The following is an 8,380-nucleotide window of genomic DNA, read 5'->3' on the forward strand; positions in this document are numbered from 1 at the left end:
CTACTTTTTTACATCTCCCAATCGTCCAATTTCTCCTGAATAAGGCGAGCTGATTTAGTGCTCACCGAGTTGTGTGAGCTCATCGAGCTATAGTGCTGAGCTCGGTGAGCAAGGCATTTTTGGGCCATTTGCCTCCTTTCTTTTAGGGGTTCTTTGACTCGTGAACAAAATACGAAAAAATAATTAAAAATCAGAAATAAATATACAAAAGCTAGAATGAAAAAATATGATACAAAAGCAAATAAATTTGGGTTGCCTTCCAAAAAGCGTTAAGTTTAACGCTGATTCAAGCTTCGACCTAGCCCATTATGGCTAAGATGGGTCTTGGAACTTTAGTTGTTCGATATGGAGCTCTTTTAGTCCATCTTCGTGCTTCTTCAACCTCTACCCATTTATTGTGAAGCGCGAGCCTTTATTATCCTCGATCTTAATGACTCTAGACGGATAAATGCGTGTGATCGAGTATGGACCGCTCCATCGGTTTTTGAGTTTTCTGAGAAACAACCTTAACTGGGAGTTGTAGAGCAACACCTTGTCTCCTATGTCAAATGATCACTGGAGGATTTGCTTGTTATGCCACTTTTTGGTTTTCTCTTTGTAGATCTTGGCATTCTTATAAGCTCCAAGGCGAAATTCCTCGAGTTGATCAAGTTGAAGTAAATGGTGCACATATGTGGCTTTTCCATCAAAGTTAAGAAAACATGTAGGTCACAAGGCTTTATGTTCAAGCTCAACCGATAAGTGACAAGATTTCCCAAAAACGAGTCTATAATGAGATATACGGATGGGAGTTTTGTAAGCGGTTCTATAGGCCCATAATGCATCATCTAGTTTGAAGGACCAATCTTTTCTAGATGCATTAACAGTCTTTTAAAGGATGCTTTTCAATTCTCCATTAGAGATTTCCACTTGCCACTTGTTTGTGGATGGTAGCGTGTTGCCACTTTATGAGAGACACCATACTTTTGCAATAACACATCGAAATGGGGATTGCAAAAGTGGGATCCTCCATCACTAATAATGGCTCTTGGGGTGCCGAAGCGAGTAAATATATTCTTTTTCAAGAATTTTACTATTACTCGAGAGTCATTAGTAGGGAGAGAAACTGCTTCCACCCCATGTTGACACGTATCCAACTGCCACAAGTATGTATTGATTGTTAAGGGACTTTGGAAAGGGTACCATAAAATCAATTCCCCATACATAAAATCCTTCACAATTCAAGATTGAGTTGAGAGGCATTTCATGTCGGCGGGAGATATTTCCCGTTCATTGGCATCTATCACAAGTGTGAATATGTTGAAAGGTGTTTTTGAAAAGTGTGGGCCAATAGAAACCACACTGCAATAAGTACGCAGCCATTTTGTCCGGCCCATAATGCCTTCGGGATCCTTGGAATGGTAAAATTCACTCACGGATGCTGCCTCCTCTTATGAAATACACTGGCAGATGATGTTATCACCACATATCTTGAAGAGATATGGTTCTTCCCATAAGTATTGTCTAATGTCATGGAACAACTTTCATTTTTGCTGATATATTATATCCGTTGGAAAGATGCCACCTGCAAGATAGTTAGCAAAATCAGCATACCATGGTATATTTGAACTAGTAAGAGATATGGAGTGCTCATCCGGGAATGTCTCAAGGATCTTGCTCTCGAAAGGTGCCTCTTATTCCTTTGGTTCGAGACGTGAAAAGTGACCAGCCCCTTGATTTTCTACACCTTTCTTATCCCGAATCTATATATCGAACTCTTGGAGAAAAAGAACCACCTTATTAAGCGTGGCTTGACATCCTATTTAGATAGCAAGTACTTCAGTAGAATGGTCAGTATAAACTATTACCTTTGAAAATACAAGATATGAGCGAAATTTATCAAACGCAAAGACTACTGCTAGAAGCTCTTTTTCTGTAGTTGTGTAATTTTGTTGAGCCTCATTTAGAGTCTTACTAGCATAGAATATGAGTTGACAAATATTGCCCCTTTTCTATCCTAGACATGCTGCTACCGAGTTATCACTCGCATCACATATTAACTCGAAGGTAAGATCCCAACTCGGGCTAATCATAATTGGAGCCTTAACTAACTTATCTATAAGTAGGTTGAAGGCTTCCATGCACTCATTAGTGAAGTCAAAAGGTGCGTCTTTCATAAGGAGTTGGATAAGTGGTTTAAATATCTTAGAAAAATCCTTTATGAATCATCTATAAAAACCAGTATGCCCTAGGAAACTCCTCACTATTTTCACACTAGCAGGGGGAGGTAGTTTATCTATTACTCCCCTTGTTTAAAATTTGTGCCCCAATACGATGCATTCTTGCACCATAAATTGACACTTCTCCCAATTTAAGATTAGGTTGGTGTCTTCACATCGTTGGAGCACTTTTTCCAGATTTTGCAAGCACCCATCAAATGATGACCCAAAAATAGAAAAATCATCCACGAATACCCCCATGAACTCCTCAATCATATCAGAAAATATGACCATCATACACCTTTAGAAGGTGGCCAGTGCATTGCATAATCTGAAAGGCATCCATCTATATGCAAATGTGCCATAAGGGCACGTGAAGGTAGTTTTTCTCTTGATCCAATAGATTGATGAGAATTTGCAAATAGCCAGAGTAACCATCTATATGCAAATGTTCCATAAGGGCACGTGAAGGTAGTTTTCTCTTGATCCAAAAGATCGATGAGAATTTGCAAATAGCCAGAGTACCCATCTAAACAACAGAAAAAGAGATTACTTGCCATCCTCTCAAGCATTTGATTAATGAATGGTAAATGGAAGTGGTCTTTCCAAGTGGCGTCATCTAACTTCCGGTAGTCTATGCACATGCGCTATCCGGTGACCTTTCTTATAAAAATCAACCCCTCTTGTTTCGTTCATCATTACCATCGTGCCCCCGTTCTTTGGCACTACTTGGACCAGCTTATCCAAGGACTATCTGAGATAGGGTAAATGATATCGGCGTCTAAGAGTTTGATGACCTCACTCTTAACTACCTCCATTTTTGGGTTGAGTCAGCTTTGGGGCTGAACCGACGACCTTACCTGCTCCTCCATGAAGATTTTATAGGTGAATATTATTGGGCTTATCCCATTGATGTCCGGCATCTGCCAACCTATTGCTTTTATGTGCTTCTTAAGCATCGCCACCATCTGCTCCTCCATTTTACCTGTTAAATGAGCAGAAATTATAACAGGTAAAGATGAGGGGGAGATAAATAAACATATTTTAAATGCGAAGGTAAAGGTTTGAGTTCTATAATAGGAGGATCCGCTATAGATGATTTTTGTTTAGTCTGGTTGTCCTTTTCTAGTTGTCAAACCTAATCAATATTTCAGTAGGCTTCAGCTATGGTTCTGGTTGTCTTATGAACAACTCTTCATATTGTGCAGCTGTGAGATGGTATTCTACAGGGGTAGCTCATCGAGCTACTTCCTCTGCTCGACAAGCAGCTTGCTCTACTCGGTGAGCAGGGTCTAAGATGAGCTCTCCTCTAGTGCACCTTATTGGAATGTATCCTTTATGATGATGTCTAACAGATCAAGGAAGTTGTCGACTTCGACATCATCAGGAATCTTCAGAGATTTGAAGACGTTAAAAGTAACTTCCTCCTCTTGCATTCTTAGAATGAGTTTACCTTCTTGGAAGTTGATAAGAGCATGTTCGGTTGCAAGGAAAGGCCCACCACGGATGATATGTACTTTTTCATCCTCCTTCATGTCTAATACCACGAAATCGGCTGGGAATATAAATTTTTCCACCTTGATCAGCAAGTCTTCAACTGCTTCGCTTGGATATTTGATCGAACGACCAGCTAGATGGAGTGAGACGAAGGTCAGTTCTGGCTCCCCAAGGCCCAATTTCCTAAAAACAGAAAGTGGCATTAGATTTATACGTGTCCCTAATAAACGCCCCTCCATTCTAGATACTAGCTTGAAAAGTTTATCTTCCATTTTTACCTCGTGTCTAGGCCCATGATGTTGCTTCCCCTAAGATGGATGGTGTGGGGGCTGCTGAGGATGAGATTGAGTATGTTATGGCAGTTGGAATTTGGGTGGTCCGATATTTACCAAATTTTGAGTGTTCCTCCAAGTAAAGTTAAGATGATTTCTCCACCCCAGATTGTAAGTGTTGGAGTACGAGTTGTTTTGTCGCCTTATGAAGTTGGCAACCATATTAGCTTGATCTATTGTTAACGGACAATCGGTACCCATGTGGCTCGTATGGCATATGTTATAGTCAATTGAAGTTGGTGGTTTTAGTGCGGCTGTAGGCTGCATTACTGCCATCAACTGATCTATCTTCTGTGTTAAGGTGTCAATCTGTGGATTAGGTGGAGTCTCTACAGTAAACCTACTCTTTCTTGCTATAGATTTATCCGTCCGCCAATGAGCACTCCATTCGGCTAGCTCTTTAACTAGCACATATGCAGCAGCCTCATCTTTCTTGAATAAATTTCCACCGGCTACAGAATCTATTATAGATCAATTTGAAGATGATAGACCTTCATAGAAGAAGTCTATTTGCTGCCACTTTGGGTAATCATGTTGGGAAAAACCCGAGGCAGTTCCTGAAGGAAAATAGGCTAACGTTTGGCCGCGGAAATATAAAAATTTTAACCTATTTCCATTAACCCAAGATCCGTTAATCGTTATTTCATATAAAGAGGGATAGAAAGAAATACCTTTTAGAAGTTCTATCTACCGTTGCAAACGAAGTGCCCACAACTCTTACTTCGAGTTCCCAAGCACAAAACAAACAATTGAAGATCAAGTTAGAATTCAACCGTATATAACAACCAAAATAGATTGTCTCTAATTAATCAACACAAGATCAAGGATAAAGAGAAAAGAGATGTAATCAATTGAACGGAAGGAAGCGGTGGATAATCTCGTCCTTATGGTGTGGGTTGAAAATTCTCTCTCCCGGTTTAGTATGTGTATATCGAAAATTGCACATGGGGGGGTATTTATATTCTCTTGTATCTAAACCCTAGTTAGATAGAATTAGGTTACTGAATAAGAATTTAATTCGGAATATAATTCTTATTTATTATCTTAAATATAAAGATAATAATAGTAACCTTATAAGATAATAATAGGAGCAGTTTAATCTAATTAAAACTCCTAACTTATTTATCCTTTAATTAATTTAATTCACAATCATAATCTAATTAGGACTGTTAAAATCAAATTAAATTATTCATGTATTTTCATACATGAAAATCGCCCCCCTATATACTGGGTCTTAGTGGACTCAGTTGGGCTTCCATCAATTAATTAACATCTGTTTCTCTTTTGGGTTCCAAGTCTTATGTGTGACCCATTAGGTTCTTATTGCTTCTAGCCGTATGCAACTATTAAATTAAAATTTTCACAGAATTATATTTAATCTTTGCATAACAGAATGAGTACGCAAAATGTGATTAGCAAATCCGAAATATTCCCCCAGAGCTATAAGAAGACAGGTTGATTCTGTCGTTGACCTTTCCGTATTAGTTACAGTATAATTCGATCCTTTATCAACTACATCCTTGAACTGAATCTTATGACTATGGATAATGTCAAGTCACATATAGTGAGACGTTCATTTTACTTGTACATGCCGAGTCAACTCCAATTAGATAGGTTAAGTGAAATCTGTATTTCAAGTCTTAAGCTATCACCTTGCAAGGATTTAGAGTCAAGTCTTCCACAAGCGATCCATGGACGTATCTCCCATTTATCGGGAGTGATAAATGCTCAATCCAATGTATAACTATCCTTCAATTACTTCCTGTGATACCCAACGTCTGCCGTTCACACCCCAGAGTCATCTCTGTTATGGATCGTGTTACAATAGGATCAAAGCGTCACATTCCGTAATCCAGAATTACTAATTAACATTCCTTTGAGTCTGAGGATTACTTATACCTATTAATACCAATGAGATGAACATGTGACAAGGATGAATCTACCCATCCTGTTATCTCAAGTCGGGTCCCCAATCCTAATGAACTCATTTTCATTGGATCCACGTATCTGTCCAGATATCTGTATATATGAAGCTTGTGAGATCAGCTTTCTGTCTCGACAGAAGACATTGTTACATGCAAGTCTTAGCAGTGATATGTCAATCCTAAACATATTACTTGACTTGGGGTGGTTTTAAGTTTATTAGTTTATTATAAAGTTTCGTCTCACTTCATGCTTGTATGAACACTTTATAATCACTTTAAACAAACTTATGGATTTCCTTTTATTAGACTTTATTTAGTTCTTAAAAAGGGATTGCCTTTATATAGTTATGAAACTATATCTCATTAAAACAAACGATATAAAGAACACTTCATTTACATTAAGTTCGTATCCTAGAACAATTGTCTATAGGACACTAAACCCCAACATACTCCCACTTGGACTAAAGCCAATTGTTTCTACAACTTATCCCAGTAGAAGTTAGATGACGATCATGTACTTTCTGGGTTAAGGGCATTGTCAACGGATCTGCAACGTTGTCCTCAGTAGGTACTCTTTTTATTCTCACATCTCCTCTTGCCACAATTTCTCTTACAATGTGGTATCGCTTTAGGTAATGCTTGGATGCATTATGAGACCGTGGTTCCTTTACTTGCGCAATGGCTCCATTGTTATCACAGTACAATGTAATGGGATTTACAATGCCAGGCACCACACCAAGTTCAGTAATGAACTTCCTAATCCAAACCGCTTCCTTTGCTGCTTCCGCAGCAGCGATATACTCTGACTCGGTCGTAGAGAAAGCTACGCTTCCTTGCTTGGAACTCTTCCAGCTGACCGCGCCCCCATTCAAGATAAACAGGTATCCTGATTGGGATTTAAAATTGTTCTCATCTGTGAGATGACTGGCATCTGAAAATCCTTCTATTTTCAGATCCCCATAAACAGGTTAGAAATATGTTACTCAGCAGACATATCCTGGTTCGGCCTCTCCGCCTATGTCCAGTCCCCGGAACGCATTCCGAGCTTTTTGAATTCTTTACTGAGCTCTTTAAAGGTAGAGCATGAAACCTTTTACAATAGAAGCTGAGTATACAAGAGTACCTTCCTCTATACCTCTACTCACTCTTATAACTACCGCTGAGTACTATAACCGAGTACTCAGCCTCTCCTTTCTATTCTTCTAGAAATGATAAAGTGTTTGTCCTAAACAACAATTGCTAAGACACTTTAGATGATTGAAATCACTCTAGACTTTTACACAATGATTGGAAATTGGTGTAAGATTTTGCTTTGCTTTTCTCACAGAACTTCAAGTATGAATTTGGACAGCGTTTCGACTAATTGAAGATCTGCATCGAATGAAGCAATTGAGAGGCCTTTATATAGTGACACTTCAAGCACCGGTAATTTTGAATTTCGAAATAACCGTTGGAGGCAAACGGCTTCCTGTCGTTGTCACTCAGGACGTGCTCAGTGTCGTTGGCCAATGAGATTCTTGCATCTTCTGTCTACGGCAGTGCTCAGCAGCTTTTCATCAGATAAACAGAATGTTTCGACATTTACGGCAAGGTCTTCCAGACAGCTTCCTGCGCCTTCTGAACTTTACCCAAAGTAGAAATACTTTGTCTAGAAGTTGGTTCTGTTCTGCCGCTGACCTGACTGCATTGTCGCTCAACTCATCGGCTTCCTCTTGAAGCTTTTGTTAGAAGGCTTCTCGATCCTTCTTCATGCTGAGTCGTCGTTTCACTTGATACGACTGTGTTTTATCTTCTTGGGCCGTGAGGTCTTGATGTGTTGACATGTGCTTGACTTTCACTTATGGGCCTTTAGAATTTTTATCTTAATGTCTTATAAATCAATAAACTCAACATTGAACAAACACATTAGTGTGAATAAATCAAAGCATTTAAATTTAATGTGTTAGAATATTTTTTATCATTTACTTAAATAATTTTGTCAAATCAAAATCATGTGGAAAGGTGTTTCAACAAACTCCCCCATTTTGATGTTGGCAAAAATATTCAGTGAAGAACTCAGTGTTGAGCTCCCCCATGATAGTTGACCTTATATTACTCAGGATACTCCCCCATAAGGGTTGAGCTATTGACTTAGTTTTACTTTAAACATTTCAAGGTTTAATCAAGTAAGTCTAAGGTCAGTTTTCAGAAATAGGTCAGCTCATGGAACATATTCTTTTTAACTCAGTTTATGCGGAAGATTTAGATATCAGAGAGCGCTGAGTATTTCTTTGTTCAATGTGTTTAAAAAGACATATAAAAGAGGTCAACTTATAGATCAACACAGTATACAATCATAGAGCAATGTAGACAATTAACACAATTGATTTAATGAAGATGCGTTTGAGTTTATCACAAAACATAAGTAAGCATCACATAAGATTGGTCA

The sequence above is a fragment of the Euphorbia lathyris genome, chromosome 10 (genome assembly GCF_963576675.1).
Source record: "Euphorbia lathyris chromosome 10, ddEupLath1.1, whole genome shotgun sequence".
In the NCBI taxonomy this organism is placed as follows: domain Eukaryota; kingdom Viridiplantae; phylum Streptophyta; class Magnoliopsida; order Malpighiales; family Euphorbiaceae; genus Euphorbia; species Euphorbia lathyris.